Source organism: Eschrichtius robustus, chromosome 12, assembly GCF_028021215.1.
Source record: "Eschrichtius robustus isolate mEscRob2 chromosome 12, mEscRob2.pri, whole genome shotgun sequence".
Taxonomy (NCBI): Eukaryota; Metazoa; Chordata; class Mammalia; order Artiodactyla; family Eschrichtiidae; genus Eschrichtius; species Eschrichtius robustus.
In genome coordinates, this window is record NC_090835.1 from 87,011,579 (window position 1) to 87,029,620 (window position 18,042).

At 39.8% G+C, this 18,042-nt stretch overlaps 5 non-coding genes across 5 annotated transcripts; 3 read left to right on the forward strand and 2 right to left on the reverse strand.

Moving 5' to 3' along the window:
* Positions 1–1,467: 1,467 nt before the first annotated feature.
* Positions 1,468–1,549, forward strand: TRNAS-AGA (transfer RNA serine (anticodon AGA)). Its single transcript has one exon. It is a non-coding gene; the product is annotated as a tRNA-Ser (tRNA).
* Positions 1,550–7,777: 6,228 nt separating this feature from the next.
* Positions 7,778–7,849, forward strand: TRNAQ-CUG (transfer RNA glutamine (anticodon CUG)). Its single transcript has one exon. It is a non-coding gene; the product is annotated as a tRNA-Gln (tRNA).
* A 1,859-nt stretch (positions 7,850–9,708) lies between these two features.
* TRNAS-UGA (transfer RNA serine (anticodon UGA)) lies at positions 9,709–9,790 on the reverse strand. The gene has a single exon. It is a non-coding gene; the product is annotated as a tRNA-Ser (tRNA).
* A 2,675-nt stretch (positions 9,791–12,465) lies between these two features.
* On the forward strand, positions 12,466–12,547 carry TRNAS-AGA (transfer RNA serine (anticodon AGA)). Its single transcript has one exon. It is a non-coding gene; the product is annotated as a tRNA-Ser (tRNA).
* A 4,833-nt stretch (positions 12,548–17,380) lies between these two features.
* Positions 17,381–17,462, reverse strand: TRNAS-AGA (transfer RNA serine (anticodon AGA)). Its single transcript has one exon. It is a non-coding gene; the product is annotated as a tRNA-Ser (tRNA).
* Positions 17,463–18,042: the final 580 nt, after the last annotated feature.

The window sequence follows — 18,042 nt, forward strand, 5'->3', positions numbered from 1 at the left end:
CCATGGAGGTGTCTCTCCCCCCATCACCTGCTAATATTTAATTAGACTTTTAAAATTATTTTGTATGCATACTTTGATAAACTAATCTTTTATGGGCTTTTATTTTCATAACAAAAAATTGTAACTTTAAAAAAACGTTTTAGGAACCCTCATGACACAAGTCTGCCCCAAAAATACTCCTACATGGACAGAAGATAAAGATTTTAAATGTATTTGGCAATCTCTTAATGCAAATGGTTGGGAATTTTCCAAAAATTGCCAATGGAAAAACACATTAGAAACGCTCTGAATCTATGAGCACACAGGTGAGTGATGCACTTGCTTTTCATGACCAGATTTCTTCTGTTAGTCATGGTATTATTGATCTTTTCTGGATATAGATAAAAGTAAATTATTTGATATTTAATTAGATCTACCCCCCCATAAGGCTTTCTCAGTGATATCTGAATTGAATAGAACTCTATTTAAAGAACACTTTGTTACGTCTGGTTAAATATAATGTATTAAATCCAAGCAATTACCTACCAGCTTTCTCAAGATACATCTTATTCATCAGCTCTCACCTCTTACCCATTAACAGTTTGTTGGTTATAAAATGGGGATCTATATATGCATCTTGGGATCCAGCATCTGCATTTAACCATTCTATTCTGAATCATTTCTGCAGAGCATCTGGAAATTCTGCTGGAGGAACCAGTGAGTTACAAACGTAAAAAGGAGAACGGGAAACGTGCAGTGTGGGTTACATTTAGAGAAAACGAGCCCTTGCATTGCCCCCCAAAAACTGAACCACGTAACCCATTTTTTAGAAAGCAGCTACGATCTCACAGAAAATGAAACTCAAGGACCGGCTATGCCTCTTCTTAACGTGTCTGGAAAGGGAAAGCTTATTTGCATCTGCAAAGCACTTTCCCAAACACAGTGAGATTAACACTTTGGGCCTAAATTAGGAGCCTAGGAACAACGAGTGAGGGAATCCAGAGGAGATTTTCAACGTCGTTTTTCTCTCCCTCCACCTTAGACACAAATCAGAGGGAACAATTTCCTTCCCTGAAACCCGTTGAGCACAGTATCATTCATCGAGCAGGCTAGAAGTTCTAGCAGGAGGGTTGGTCCCACCACGCCTAAAAGTAGGATTACGCTGATTTCACCTCGGTGCTGAGTAAATTTGGTTCCTGTTTCGGAGACCCCAGCACCCAGCATGAACCCAACTCATCTGCGAGGGAGGCAGGCACTAGTTGGTGAACTGACCTGAACTTTGAACAAAGATACTTGTACAGCGAGTACTCTCATCCCAGTTCTCCTAAATGTCGGGGCTGCCGGAGAGAGTTTGACTTCCCTCCCCAAGCTTTCATTCACCTGAGTGTTTTTGCCCAACTCGCTGCACACACTTTTATCTACACAGGAGTCTTATCTTTATATCTGCCACATATCGTTTTATAATGAGAACCTTCCTTTCCCACATCAGTAGTCGTGGCCGAGAGGTTAAGGCGATGGACTAGAAATCCATTGGGGTCTCCCCGCGCAGGTTCGAATCCTGCCGACTACGATTGAGATTTTAACCTACGACGGAGAATGCACCTGCCCCAGCCTGCCAAAAACGTGCTTCCGGCGAAAAACAAAGAAAGAACAAATTACTCCCTCAAGAAGTTTGCCCTAGTAGAGCCTTAGTAATTCCCAGCTCCCATCCTTCTACAAGGCTCAAGGGTGTCTGAGTTTTTCTCTCCCCAAAACCCTCCCCAAAGAGACATGTTGGTGAAAGTGTTAAGCTATTTCTATTTTATTAAAAATTTTGTCAGAGTAATATTGGCTTTTTGAAATTATACTCATATATTCGTGTAACCACTACCATAATCAGGATACAGAACAGTTCCATCAATCCATAAACCTCCCTTGTGTTATCCCTTTATAGTCACCTCCTAATCCCGTACATAACAGTTGGATAACCAGATACGTTTTCTGTTGCTTTGTTTGAATTTTTTGAGAATCTTATGGAAACTGAATCATACAAAATGTAAGATTAGCTTTTTGAGATTAGCTTCTTTCACTTAAGATAGAACATGCCTTGAGATTTATGCAAGTTGTTGCATATATCAAAATTTTGTACCTTTTTGCAGTTGAATAGAATTCCATTGTGTGGGTGTACCACAGTTTATTTCTTCACCTATCCATTGAAGGACATATGGGTTGTTTCCAGTTTTGGGCAATTGTGGGGAATAAAGCTATTAACATTAGCGTATGTACATTTTCATTTTTCTTGGATAGATTCCTAGAAGTGCAATTGCTGGGGTACGTGGCAAGTGTATAACTTTATAAGAAATTGTCAAACTGTTTTCCAGAGTGGCTGTACTTTTCTTTATTATCACCAATGAATGAGATTTCTAGTTGCTCCTCATCCTCACCAGCCACTGATGTTGTCTGTATCTTTAATTTTAACCATTTAAATAGGTGTGTAATGATACCTCATTGTTATTTTAATTTGCATTTCCTAATGGTTAATGATGCTGAACATCCTTTTGGGTGTTATTTGCCACCTTCATACTCCTTTTAGTGAAGTGTTAACTAACCTTATTGTGGTAATCATTTCACAATATATACATATATCAAATCATTATGTTGTACACCTTAAACTTACACAATGTTATATGTCAATTATATCTCAATGAAGTTGCAAAAAATTAAAAATAGAATTATCATATGTTCCAGCAATTGCACTTCTGGGTATACCCCAAATAATTGAAAGCAAAGGCTCAAACAGATGTTTGTACACCCATGTTCATAGCAGCTTTATTAACAATAGCAGAAAGACAGAAGCAATCCAAGTGTCCACTGATGGATGAATGGATCAACAAAATGTACAAACATACAAAATATACATACAATGAAATATTATTCAGCCTTAAAAAGGAGTGAAATTCTGGTGCATACTGCAACATGAATGAACCTTGAAGACATTGTGCTAAGTGAAATATGCCAGTAATAAAAGGACAAATACTGTATAAATGTGCTTATATGAGATACTTAGAGTAAATTCATAGAGATAGAAAGTAGAATGGTGGCTGCCCAGGGCTGGGAAGAGGGGGAAATGGGCAGTTACTAATTAATGGATACAGAGTTTCAGTTTGAGAAGATGAAAAATGTTCTGGAGATAGATGGTGATGATGGTTGCACAGCAATGTGAATGTGCTTAATGCCGTTGAACAGTACACTTAAAAATGGTTAAAATGGTCAATTTTATGTTACGTATATTTTGCCACAATAAAAAATCAAAAAGAAAAAAGAGATTACCATTTTTGTTGTTAGTTTTGTTGGTTATTTTTCATTTTCAAAGTGCATTACTTAATTTTTGCATTCAAATGCATTACTCATAAGGCAACCATACATTTTAAATTTTAAGTATGTGACTGTCACAAGATTTCTTCCAAAAGCCATAGAGTTTCCATGAGCGCTCCTGGAGCTTACAGCCTGAGTAGTCCCTAGGAGTCAAATATTAAAGCTTTCTCCACAACCACTTGTTTCTTTGCTGTTTGGGTTAATGGACACAAACTCACTGGATGATTTGTCTTCAACGTAGTCCATTTCCGTTCCGAAAAGTGTTAGCTGTGCTTTCTTTTTGATGAACACTCTGAGTCCATTTTGTATTTATTTTCTATTGCATTACTATCTGCTCTTTGTTTCATTATTTCCTTTCCTAGTTTCAATTGAATTTAAATTAGTGGCTGCTTCTTAATTTCAGGTAATGAATGCTTAATTACTCTTTAGCATTTATTTTATTTATACATATGTGTTTAAGGTACCCTTCTAGAATATTTAGGGTACTTACCCTCTAAGTACCCCTCTAGCTGCACAGTACATGTCTTGACATGCACTATTTTTATTATCATTTATTTCAAAATAGTTCCTAATTTCTTTCTTTTTTTGTCAATATTTTTATTGAAGTATAGTTGACTTACAATGTTATGTAAAATAGTTCCTAATTTTGATTGACATTTGGTCTTTAAACCATAAATTATTTAGAAGCATATTTATTATTTTGTAAACAAATACAAATTTTAATTTTTATGTTTTGATTTTTGGCATAATTTTATTGTTCTGAAATAATAGCATGTATCTAACCCTGTGGTTTTTGGAGACTTGCTTTGTGGCCTGGTAAAGTGTCAAGTTTGGGATAACTCCACGTGTGTTTGGAAAAAGTTGGAATCCAGAAGTTGATATGTGCACGGTTCCTTATATATGTATGTATATTATATGAATTGCATTCCTTTGTCTTATGGCTATTTTTTCATGTGTGTTTTTAATTAGTTTTTCAGAGAGGTGTATTGTGCAAAAATAACCCACCATGACTGTGATTTTTATCTTTCTCTTTGTACTTCCATCAATTTCTGGATTTTCTTCTCCATTTCTTAAACTTCCAGAAGCAAGAAATTCTGGATAGAGCATGATGTATGTAACAGCTATGACTTGGAGATACCAGGTGCTCCTTCCAATTGGACAACTGCAACAAGAAAAGCCTCGGGAAAAAAATATATTTAATTTATACAAGCTTTAGAATATCCATTGAGACTTTAGGGACATGCTGCTACTTAGAAATTTATGTGTTTCCTTCCTCAAAAGAAATGAGGAAAATGTAATTCAAACATAATTTGTCTCATGAGAAACGCTGGATAAAGACTGAGGATAAGCTGCAGTGCAGATTCTGATCACCCTGTGCTTAAAAATGAGCCTGGTTCCATCCACTGGTCCTGACCTAGAGATGTCTAACTCTGGCTTCCCAAAACTGCGTAGTCAGGAACCCACATCCCATAACCACTCTGAGATGAGAGAGACACTCAGAACTGGTTTGACTAGAATCTCAGCCTCAGGCGTGTGTGCAACTTTGCCTCCTAAGTTACAATATTGGGGCTAATGAATCATGGAGCCTGAATTTAAAGATGTTTCTTTAGCAGCTTTATGCCTAATTTTACTTGAGTGATTTCATTTTTTAATAGTTACAATTAGGCTACATGATATAAAGGAGAAACTCTTAGCCTAAGGCACAGAGTCTTCAATAATTTTGTGAATTCCCTGGTATGGTTTGCTAAGTGCTGTGTTTTGTGTCTAGGTTCATCTTGGTGTGAGAGAGTGCCTAAGTTTCCATTCCATTTGCCATGGGGTGCTAAACAAACAAAGGTTTTAGAAGTCTTCCCTAATAACTTCACAATCTATTAAAGGGAGAGAGAGGAAAATGCCAGCTTAATTTTATTATTTTGAAAAATGCATTAAATGCCTTTCGGTGGCCATGAGGCCCCAAGCAAATTCTTTTTAACTAGTACAGGCAGCTTTTCTACATGGGCTCAATGCCTTTTTCCCTCATGGCAACCAATGCTCACCAATATATTAAGGATAAAAGCCCCACTGGAAGCTCCTATGTTCACCAGCAGTGCCCTACTTGGTTTTCACATTCACATACTGATGCTGGCATGTCTCCCTAAAAGTAAACAGCATTGGGGCTTGTCTGAGCCATAATTCTAAGTCCATTATGGAGCTTATTCTTTATTTTCTCTTTTATATGTTACTATATTGTTGCTGCCCAAGATAAACCACTCCTTTTACAATCAGGATCCATATGCTGCACTCTTATTTTGCATTTTGTGTATGGAAGATCATGGACCAGCACTTTCTGCAGAGTAGCAGTATTAATTCTTGTGCAAACCAAATTCCATTTTATTTGTATTTTAGCTTTCCATCATACCTGTGCCATTAGTCTGTGTTACAAGTGCTTTCTCCAACCTATTCCTGGCTAGGCTTTGTTTCATGTACACGTTGATAGAGCTTCCTTCCTAGTAGATACGAATCTCCACAAGGACAGGGGTTGCGCACTTATCTTATTTATCTTTATGCCTCCAGCACCTTGCACAGCATCTGATCCTTCACAGGAATTCAGTAAAACTAGTTAAACAAATGATTTGAAAAAGGTGCTAATGTAATGACTTTTTTCCACAATAAGAACTTAAAAAAAATCTGTTTGAATTCTTTGATTTGTTTCATTTCTAATTTCTTCTTATCCCATTCCTTCTTCCTGATTTTCTGATATATATACACACACATATACATATACATATATATATGGTAGCCCTAGACAAAGAGGTGACACGGTCTATCACCCGGCCTGAGAGAATGGCTTATTTAGGAAAGGTAGGGAGGTTTTATCTCTGGACTCTGCAAGCGTTAGTTCTAGATTCCCTTTACAATTATTTCCTTTGGCTGTGGTTTTTGTTCTGTGCTCTTGTGAGTTACGGATAATACTTTCTTCACGCGCTGGAGATCATATGCAGTTGTGTTGGGCGAACACAACTCAGAGTCTGGTACAAGTTCCTATAGCCCTTAGTAGGTCCGCACTATAAGGGTTTTGCACGGGGTTGATGTTTTGCAAGATCCTCGTGTGTTTGTTTGTAATCACTGAGACTACTGGAAGGAGAAGTGGGCCCCCTTTGCAATTTTGTTCATCTCAGTTAGCAGGAGAGTTCCATTCCGTTGTCTTCCGCCGCGTGGGCGAGTGCACCAGACTGCAGGAAGCTGCTGTGAGTGAGAGGCGGAGGGCCGTACGTGGCGACGTTCTCGCTGCCATCGCAGAGGCCTCTGTCACTGAACTCTCAGAACAGTCCTGAGGGCGGACATTTGTTTTCCCCGGGTAGTCACTGCGCCGCCTCATTTAAGGAGGCAGATGTCCTTCCATGGAGTTAGAAGTCATTATGCAGTCGTAGGAGAATGCCTATATACACATCTACTGGGACGAGTGCTGGGAAAGGAGCCAGCATCCCCGGAATTCCACCAACACAAATTCCAAAGCGCAACTCGGCTAAAGTTCTGTGGAAATCGCGACAGAAACTTGCTGCTGGGAGGCCTCGGTGAGTGCAGCCGAAAGGAGGCGAGAGACCAAGCGAGCTGGAAGGGAGACAGGGGCTCTATTGGCTGCGTGGACGCGGAGGGATCCACCGACCCCGCCCAAGAATCCTAGTGTTTAAGGAAGCGCGCTGGATCTAAGAAAAAGGTGTCTGTGGAATAGCAGTAAAACAAACAAACAAACAAAAACACCCCACAAAGTCTTTAGTACAATTTGGCAGCCTTCACTGGGCACCTTCTTGATGAAGGCGAGTGTGATGAGTCTCTGATCCTGAAATATCGCGTCCCTTACCGATCGCTACAGGTGACAAAATTCAGACTTTTTCTTCAAGCATACCTTTTCCATTTTCTCGAAAGCATAGCTTTTCTCAAGGTTTCTTCTGTGACCGTGCCAGAAATTAACACATTAAAGCTTGTTTTCCTATAGGCAATGGACCTGATAACTACATAATCTCTGTGGAGAAAAATATCACATGGCTGAAATTGAGCAGAGGTGCAGATAAAAGACTTGAAATTTCTAAGGCTCAGTTTTCCCGTCTATATAAAGACTAAAAAAAATTCAGCGAGTTTTTAAGTATTAAATCATATAATGGATATAAGACGTTCAATTGAGTGCTGGTGTATATAAGAACCGCTCACTCTGTTTTTCTTAATGAAGAAAGCGAGGACTAGGATCACCAAGTTTCTGAGTTAATGGTGGGGGCGGACCCTATGGGTTCCTTCGCAAAAAATAGGATAAAAAGTAAAAAATAAATAAAATTAAATCCCCTAGGATTTTCTTCGAAAATGACGTGAGTGGACGTAACTAAAAATTTTGATTGTTTAAGCTAAATGGTTTCAGTAGAGTTACTATGACATGTCATGGACAAGTATGAGGTGAAGCACCCCGGTGTGGGGTTCCATGGTGTAATGGTTAGCACTCTGGACTCTGAATCCAGCGATCCGAGTTCAAGTCTCGGTGGAACCTGCTTCGTCCTTTCGTTTCACTTGTTTTCCCCCGGAAAATACTGTCCACCTAAAAGACCGCTATCAATTTTGCCTCTGATATCTCCTGTGAGCTCCTGTGAGTCCAAACATATCTGCATCTGGGTGAGGAGGCAGAAGTGGAATTCCATTCTGGTTTAATGGAATTCATTTTATAAGGAATAAGAGAAGTATCAAAAGTAAGTTAAGTACAGGTGGAAGATAACAAAACCCCTGCACTCTGCTGCGACTAGAAAACCAACTCTAATAAAAAGCAATAACGACTCTTTTAATAAAGTTTATTTTCTGTGCACATTAAAAGAATATTTGAAATTGTTCAATATTTCAAATACGGGAAATAAAAAAATCTAATAGTATCGGATAATATACAGTTAATAGCAAATTTCTCTTCTGCCCATGACCTCTACCTGCACAATTTCTGACGCCCTCCACCCCATCCACAAGGCCACTGAACCCAGTATATATAAATGCTTTATATATACTAAATACAGTCAGACACCACAGACACGGTGGGGCGGGGCGGGGGTGGGGGGCAGATCTAAATATGGAATATCTTAAAGCAGGTGACTCTAAGTAAAAGGGCATGCAAGACTCATTATTACATTTTAAAAATATCTACAGATTTAACACACTTCAGGTTAAAATTGGGGGGGAACCATAATGATATTTTCATTGCAATATTCATCTGGTCATTGTGCCATGCACAAAACACCAAACATTCCTTTTTCTCAGATAAAATGAGTGACATGCTAATGAATGATTTCTTTACTAATTACATTCTTTGTTTATAAGTTTTCTTTTTTTTCATTTGTTCTTGTACTGTTTTGCCCAGGTCTCAGGAATTTTTTTTTTTTTTTTTTTTTTTTTTTTTTTTTTAGTATAGTATTTGTCTTGGATGAAGTGTGGGTTGTTTTGTTTTGTTTTCCTGAATTAGAAATTTGCAAGCATTTCACATGGACTAGGGGCTGGGAAGATTCCCCTCCCACCCCCACCCCCCCCCACACACAAATAGTCTCTTTACGATACCAGGTTGTGTGTGGAATTTTTAAGCAAAATTTTTTTCTCACAACCAACACATATCACTCACTCCAAGTGTGATCACAATGAAGATTCTCCCCCCATACACCGATCTTATTCACTGTCTGCTTCTTCTTAACATTGCCCATGTGTAAATTGCTTATCCAAACATTCATATGTAGATTCTCCTTCATAATAAATGAGTTCTGTGAAGTTCCTGCTTCTACATGTAAACATATTCCATTGTTCAAAACCAGAGAGTGTTGGTTTTCTCTCTCACAGTGCCACTAACTGTGAAACACTATGCACCCCTGTTTGTTTGTTTGTTTGTTTGTTTTTGCAAATACTGTACTGTGAAAACACTACTTATGGTCTCATTACACCCCTTTGACCTTCACAGTATGTGAAATCTACCCTTCATGCTCCATCATTCATATACTGCACAGATCACTTTTAGTTTGGTCAAAATTGAAGTTTGCTTTATCTTTCTTGTATTTATTGATACATAAATTTTCTTTCCCAGATGAAAATGCAAAAAACGCCTCTACTCTGCAACTGTAACTCTATCTTTACTGCATACATTTATTGCCATCACACAGTTTAAATACCAAATGGAGATATAAATATTATGGAGCTCTTGCTTATATCACATCTTAAGTGTTCAACAAAAACGGTCCGTGTCGCTACTTTTTATGAATCCCGATAGCCCTTTGGTTGACGGTAGTGACGAATCACCAGTAGGAGAATATCACTGTGCTTTTAGTAGCAAGAGGGACTGCCATGTTCTTTGAGGCGTGTTTAACCATGCAGGGTTCCTGGTAAAACCGTAGTCGACAGGATTCGAACCTGCGCGGGGAGCTCCCAATGGATTTCAAGTCCATCGCCTTAACCACTCGGCCACGACTACCAACTTGCTGGCTATTTAGTGGGCTAAGGTGAAAACTAGTGGTGGATGTGTGGCATGTTCCCCAACAGTAGGTCTGGCAACGAAACGTTTCTTAGCCTGTCCAGGCCACTCCCTCGAGAATGAAAGAGCTCATCTAGGGCAAATCAAGAGCCAACTGGTGATGTAATTCAATAAAATACTCCTAGACAAGCGACTCGAACTTCCTAGACGCTGGAGCTTGTCCAAAAGTCGGTGATAATCTTGGACACGCACGATCACACCTAATTCTCGGGAACCTGCTGAAGGGGAGCTTTGAGTTTAGAGTGAGCTCTAAACAACCTCCAGTCGCAAATACCAATGGGAGAAGGAACTCGAATGAAGGGAACGTGCGAGAAATGGCGGGGGTGGGGGTGGGGAGTCATCCGTGTTTACTTTCAGGTTTAAAATCTAAATCAGGAATCTCTTCCATGGGTCAAACTGACTTACGCTTCCAAAAGAACGATTAAAATCGGACTGCGGCGACAGTTCGGAATGAGGGGGCGGGGTGGGGGGAGAGCAATTTCTGTCCTAACTGGAAAAGACAAGGCAGGAGAGGTCTCGGACCCCTTCCTTTGAAGGTCACTCATGTTGTCCTAGTGAAGGACGCGAGGCAATTCCCAAGCGAACGAAGCCTTCAGCCTCCGGAGCCCGGGGGAAAGGGAGGAACTCAGAATACAGGTTTTCCAGGGATCCAAACTCAGCAGGAAGACATTCTCAACGCAGAATAGCGCCAAAAAGAAATGCAAACGTGTATGTCAGAATAAATCTAGCTAAATTAATAAGGTTGATTCTTAAGTCAGAGACTATCTGGTTTATGAGAATGGGATGATGAAGGGGACACTTGGCTTAGATTCCTTTTTATGGAAATGTCAAGGACTCCAAAACCAAGGACTTTCTCTGAGTTCTAGGAATGGAAGTGCGTCCCCAGGGCATAAACCAGTAGATTTACAGAGAATCTCAGATACAAAAGGAACGTGACCTTCATGATCGAGGCTGGAATTTGTCTCTCTGGTAGTTAAAAAACATGTTTTTCTTTAGGATAGTAATAATCCTCCACTCACTGTAGTCTTGCAAATATTATTTGGTCTTACTACCATGGCGCTTGCTATATACCTCCATTTAGATTCGTAAGGAGTTTATAACCTTTAACACAGTAAATTTATTTTGAAGTTTGTTGTCCTTGAGCGGTCTTATCAAAGTGATTGTCCCCAGCAGCAGCGTGTGCACCACCTGGGGACTTGTGAGAAATGCAGATTCTTGGGCTTGAATTCAGATCTACAGAATTAAAAACTTGCTAGGAGGCGGGAGGGCAGAAGCCGGGAGATTCAGCAATTTGTTTTAACAAGAAGCCCTCCAGGTGGTTCTGATGCCCACCGAAGTTTGAGAAGCACCCTCTTAAGGAAATAATCTTAACAAAGAAAAACACGTACTGCATAAAAATCTTTATTTTTATTTCTCATTGTGATAGCAAAAAACAGGTATTTAAAAATAGAATTTTGCTTCATCTGTGTAATAGATCATTACAAAGCCAGTAAAACAAAATTTGGGAACACTTTGTAATTGATCTGGGAAAATGTTTATAATGTTCACTGACAAGAGCAGGATGCAAAGAACATGACTTCAACTATGCAAAACTTTTGAATATGAAATATTGGGAGTAGAGGAGGAATACTTCAAAACTCTGCTAGTGCTGGTTTCTGGGTTGCAGGATTATGAGTTAATTTTGTTGTTGTTGCTTTTTACAGTGTAAAGTAATCATCAACTTTTGTAAGTGAATAGCAGAACAATGTCTTTTATTGATTTATTGGTTATTTATTGATGTTGCTCGAGAGCTGATATTTGCCTCAAGTGGTAGTTGGATTAATCATCTGTCTTGTTCAATACACTCCACAGTGAAAGCATTCACCTTAAACTTGTTTCTCAAATAATCAATGCCATTTAGAGATTGTTAGAATTAATGAAGACTTCTCCACCCCTTCTTGCTTGCTAGCATTTAACTGTTTTTTCTTCTTTTTAAATCATTTTGAAAGAACACTGAGCACAGTTTTATAAGTCTTTTAAATTTGTAACATGAATTTTCACGTTTTTAAGGTTTGGGGAGCTGTTTTATTTGAGGTCTGTTCCCTAGTTATTCCTGCATATGGATGCAGGAAAATAAAAAAGTGTTGATATAGGTGGGACAATCCTTCAAATCAAATAGTTGTGAGTTTTCTAAAAGACTGAAATCTTTTAGAAATTTCAGAATCTTCCACTATATGGATGTCCCAAAATTTATTTTTAAAACTGATGGTCATTTCGAGTTTTTCAAATCGTGGTTATACTCATAATTCTGCAACAAATGTTAGAGTGTGTCTCAGTTGTTGAGTGTGTGTATCTCAAGGATCCCCATCAGAAGCTGACAGAGCAGGAAACTGGTCTCTCAGGATGTCTCCTGTTTAGGTTCCTTCTAGCAGAGCATCAGAATAAGGGGCCCTTCCAGACTGAGGAGGAAGTGTTACTTGCCAATTTGCCGCCATAGCATGATATTTGTCTAAATGATGTCAAGGAATAAGAAATTTTTCTTAATACGAATACACTTTCTGGTAGAAAATTTGATCCTTTGAAGAGAGCTGGAGTTCCATGCAGCTATTTATGCTAATAGAGTAAGCAGTTACTGTGTAGTCGTGGCCGAGTGGTTAAGGCGATGGACTAGAAATCCATTGGGGTTTCCCCACGCAGGTTCGAATCCTACCGACTACGGCACCTTTCCCTATTGAGACAGCCAGTTGGGGAAGAATGCTGTTGCCTTAAAGAGAGAAACTGGATTGTTCTCCAACCTGGCTCTTTATGGTTGCCGCTGAAAGGCTCCACGAAGCACGCCGATTGCGCCCCAAACAGCGTGGGGTCTTCTTATTCTATTATTATTTTTAAGTAATTACTACCATTATTTTTAAGTAATTCTCCCTAGAAGAGCTAAGGCTTTGGTGACGCCTTCCTGTTTCCTGCAATCAAAACCTTGCTTACAAAACATATTTTCCTAAAGAAAAAACTTGATAGGAGCATTTCCGTGTCCAAAGAATCGCACCCTTATCTTCTCTAATCACGTACATCCTTGTTCACGTACAAAAGGAAACTCCACGAAATCTTGGATCGAATACAAGTGAAAGCCAAGACTCATAGCTAGGTCACCAAGTCGCGAATCCAAACTGGGTATTCATAAGCAAATTACTTACACAACTAAAGAAATTAAATAAAGCCATTTTCCTTTGTGATCCAGCCAGATAGGGACGACAACATTACACCTGGCTGGCTTTTTCTGGGGCCCCAAAGCAGTTATTGGTATGACTGTGGATGGATGTGCAAGTTGTACTTTTTTCTTATTCTTAACTTACTGGGTCCCCAGACATTCTCCACTGGGCAGCGATCTTCCAGGTAGGTGGTAGGTCATATCTGGTGAGGCTGAAATCAAAAGAAGAAAAACAGGGATTTGAATCATAGATGCTCAGATTAAAAGTGTGTGTCTCTATCAACTCAGTGGTCCATAATGTGAGGGAATATATGGGTCTTTCCGAAGTCTTGGTAATTCCTAATTCCACCCCAGGCCTTGGGGATAGGGGGGTCGGTGGTAGCTGAGCAGGTCATTGTTGATCTCTGCATTATTGACGATAAATACGCGAAAGTAGAGGGTAAAAGTAGATCAAAGTCGGGCTGCGTACTTAGGGTAAGATTGATTCAGGGAATTTATTCCTGGAATCAATGATTGCACGTGTATGAAGGGGGTGTGTTTTACCTCCGCGTAGTCAGGAGAAAAGCCCCAGGTCCGAATTATACAAAAATGTGTGGAGGGAAACCGGCTTCTATTTGAGGAAGAAGCAATACCCAGCTGATGAAGAGGACTGAAGCATAATGTATTTGCTTGATGCCTTTTAGGTATGTGGCGGGAGGTCAGGAAGTCCTAGGCTCAAGTGTCAAGTTCCCTCCTGGTCCCTTACCTGAAACCAAACAAACAGGAGGCTGAAATTATTTTTGTTTCAGTTGGTGAAGACCGTCTCCCTCAAACTCCACATCGCCCCAATCCTGTACTTTTTCCTTCCTTTCCTGAACTTCCACTCAACTGCTCCTCCTTTCCTTCTCTCTCCTTATTTCTTCCTTTTCTCCACCTGTACTCTGGTCTCCTTTCTCGTCATCTTCCATTCTTTTTCCTCTTCTCTCTGCTCCTCTTCCTCTTCTCCCGCCATTACCCAGCATTTCCCAACGGGACACTTTCGCCTCCATGTCCCTTCCTCTAGGACAAGGTGGAATCACATTAATCCACCTCTGCCTCCGCCCAACACATGGAGATTCCCCATCATTCCAGGTCTTTCTCTAATGCTTTCCTTCCACAGTTTATCTTGACTTCATCCCATTCAAAGACCACAACGACCAGCAGTTGAGGAAATGTGTGTGGCCATGGTCACGGTAAGGCTTCTTTGGTTCAGCATATATTTTTTGAGCACCTCTAAGTGAGAGCCAAGCAAGCAGTGAGGGAGTAAGCAGCTGAGGTGGAAGACAAGTAAGATTGGGTAGCATTTGCCATCATTCTGTGGGCTTTGAAGATGGCTGGAGCAGAGAAAATGAGATACTCCTGCCCCAGGAAGACGTGAGGATGAGAATGGTTGTGAGATTGTCTCCGGTGGCTTTCTTTTGACAACCATTTCTGCTTTGTGGATGTTTCAGTAGGTGTAGGAAGCAGGAAAAAATCTCCGGACTTGAGAAAAACATGCAAACCTAGCAGAGAATGGTTTCGATCTACCGACCTCTGGGTCATGGGCCCAACATGCTCCTGCTGCACCACTCTGCTCGCTGTGAAAGGCTGAGAAATACTTTTCAATCTTGATTCTTACCCACTTTCCCAACACTCCAATGCCTTCTTTTCACTATTTTTCTTTGTCCGCCTCCTCTACACTTTTCACTTTATTTCCCGCCCTTACAGTCATGTCATTCTCAAAATATTAATGCCACACCATCTCTAGTTTGAGGTCTTCACAAATCTTCAAGCCTTTCTTCAAGTGGATGCCAATCATTCCCTTTGGATTGGGAATTATGATAGCTAGGTAGGGAACAAGGATGGCTACAATGTCAGATTTCCAGAACAAGAACCCAGCAAAGCCTTATAAAACCTTTCAAGAGTCAGGTTCTTCCTCAACCAAAGCCCTTGCCTCAGGATTTCTTCTTGGTCCTGGAACCGACTACCTTTCTTCTTTTCCCTCCTTCCAAGCACGCACTCCTATCTATCAGGCAAAAGTGGACAATATCTCCGTTTCAGCTTTAGTTTCTCCCCTCCTCCTGTGTCTGCGCAGGTTTCACTTGCTCTGCTGCTCTCCCTTATTGGAGACGCCAAAGTAAGCCTCCCTTTTTCCAAGTTCCCCCTTCTTGCGGGATTCAGAGCCAACTGCAATTCCTCTTCTCCATAACCCGATAAGGAGTCATCAACGCTTCGCTCTCCACTTTCAAAGGTCTCCTCATATGGGAGGTTCATTTGAACGTGTTCTCATCGCTCGGAAATGGAGAGACTTAGGAATTAAGATAGAAGGCCCCAGCGACTCAACAGGTTGCCAAGGTCCCGAACTGGAAATGACAGCTCCCAAGGGTAAGGACAAGCCCTTTTTCTGAAATGAGGATTTTGCCATAACCTCGGGGCAAGTTTCCCCTGAGGCAAGCGTGGTTTGTAGCAGCAAGAAGTCAAACCTCGGAAGATGATGATTGGTTTTCTCCTTGAGCTGTCCTTCATTCTTTTTGATTCTCTTCTGAATTCTGCAGGTTGCTCGCCTTCTCCAGTTGATTCTCAGAGTTTCTGTTCTTTTCCCTATTCTCTGCCACAGAAACTGCAGAGCCAATGTTGACAGCCCAAGACAATTTTGCAGGGGGAGAAGGGGGCCCTCACTTCTACATCTGTATCGACTGCCAGTATTCTCCCGCCAGCATTAACAGAACACAGTAGCCACCTCCAAAGAGGTTCATTTGGCCTATGCAGCTGAGCATCAGTCATTTTCTAGGAAATGGAAAGTTTTGAGCCAAGACCTGAAAAAGGGTATGTGGGAAAGCTGTAAGATCATTATGGCCCGGGACTTTGCCATTGCTAGAGTCAACTTTATAAACCTGAGCCAAACTCCCTGCACACGTTCCTAGTCACGTGCCGATTTGCCATCTGTATATCCCCATCAGTGAAATGTCTCATATGTTTTATCCATGTTCTAATTGGATTGTTAGGGTTTTTGTTGTTGTTTATTTTTTTAATCTGCTGAGTTTTGAGAATTCTTGTGCATTGTCTAGATATTGTCCTTTGTCAGATATGTGGTTTGCGAATATTTTCTCCCAATTTGTAGCTGTTTTTTTCAACCTCTTAATAGTGTCTTTTGAAGAGTAAAAGTTTTTCATTTTGATGAGGTCCAATTTATCTGTTTTCCTTTTAAGGACTGGGCTTTTGTATCAAGTCTAAGGACTAAGATCCTGAAGACCTCCTATGTTATTCTCTAAAAGTTTTATAGTTTTACATTTCAGTTTTGATTTATTTTAATTTTTGTATACGGAATGAGGTTTAGGTCAATGTGGGTTTTTGTTTTTACCTATGGAAGTCCATTTGTTGAAAAGGCTATCCCTCCTCCAATGAATGTTTTTTGTACTGTTGTCAAAAAATCAGTTGGGCATATTTTGTACAGGTCAGAATATATGTTTAAAGGAGAGGAAAAACCAAGACCATCACTGAATATAAGTTTGCTACCATTCATTTAAAAATAAAGAGTGGATTGAATACTATACACACATATAACTCTGGAAGGTTATACAAAAATTCATTTCACTGTGGAGAGAAACTAAACAGCTAGAGCACACGGATAGAAGATAGATTTTATTCATTGCATATAACCTCAAAATCATTTGAGCTTCATATCATGATTATTATGTTTGTTTAATAATAATAATATGATTAATAATAATAATAATATGATTATTATTATTGTAAATATTAAAATTCTTAATAGAGAAGGAAAATAAACTTTATATCAGTTGATTACTGCTTTTTGGTAGATACAGTTTTCCAGTCACATGGGGGCAAAGAATTTTGCTGTCTTCATATAGCATTTACTTCTGGCACTTTATTTTCCCCATAAACAGGCTGGAGTTGTGTGAAGCAAGCCTGGAGATGTAGATCAACCTCACTCAGACAGATGAAAATATGAGTGTGTTGAGACATATAAAGGATACAGTTATATATGAGAAAGGAAATCCCTGAAAAGGTAACAATTCCATGGAGAAGCAAGTAGGATTTTGATAGCAGGAAACACCAAGGTATCTCTGAAGCTAGGACTCTTCTTGGGAGGAAAGAAAATATATTAGGATACAGGTCAAATCTACTGGAAAATACAGTAATTATGACTTCTTTTTTCTGGCCAGCACGATGGAGCCCTATCATGGGTAAGTTAATTGCAGGATCATAAACTGGCAAGTTTAGTAACCACCTGCATCGTAGTTAGAATTCATGTTTTGTCTTTGGACTAGCAACTCCAGGATTTGTCAAAATGTACAGCCTTAAGGAACTAACTCAGTTAACTACCACGTAGTCGGCAGGATTTGAACCTGCGCGGGGAGACCCCAATGGATTTCTAGTCCATCGCCTTAACCACTCGGCCACGACTACACGACAAGGTGGTTCCTTATAAAAGTAAACAGCTGTGCTGAAACTTAGGTCTCATAAAAGCAAATCACATACCAGAAAGACTGAATCATGTATCAGAAAGAGTATTTGCAGTCAGTGTTTCCTATTCTTTGATGTCATTTGGGTGACTATCATGCTGTTGTAACCATATTGCCAAGTAACACTTTGTCCTCAGAACTGGAAGGACTCCTTATTTGATGGATTGTTGGAATGAGATCAGCTTCTGCTCTGACAGCCTCTGGTGGAGATTCATGAGATAGATACCCCCTGCAAATTGGAACAAACTTTAACATTCACTTGACAATTATATGTAACAGCGATGATTTTTAAAAAATAGAGCTTAAGTGCATGCATATATTTTAACTCTGGAAGGTTATATGAGACCTGGTTTCAGTTTGCTACTGTGGATAGAAATTAAATAGCTGAGCACATAGACTAGAGAGAGATTTTAGTTTTCACTGTACATACTTCAAAATAACTTGAGTTTTACTATCATTATTACTATTTATATATTTTCCTTTTCCTGGTTTATATACCTAGGAGTGGAATTGCTGGGTCACAT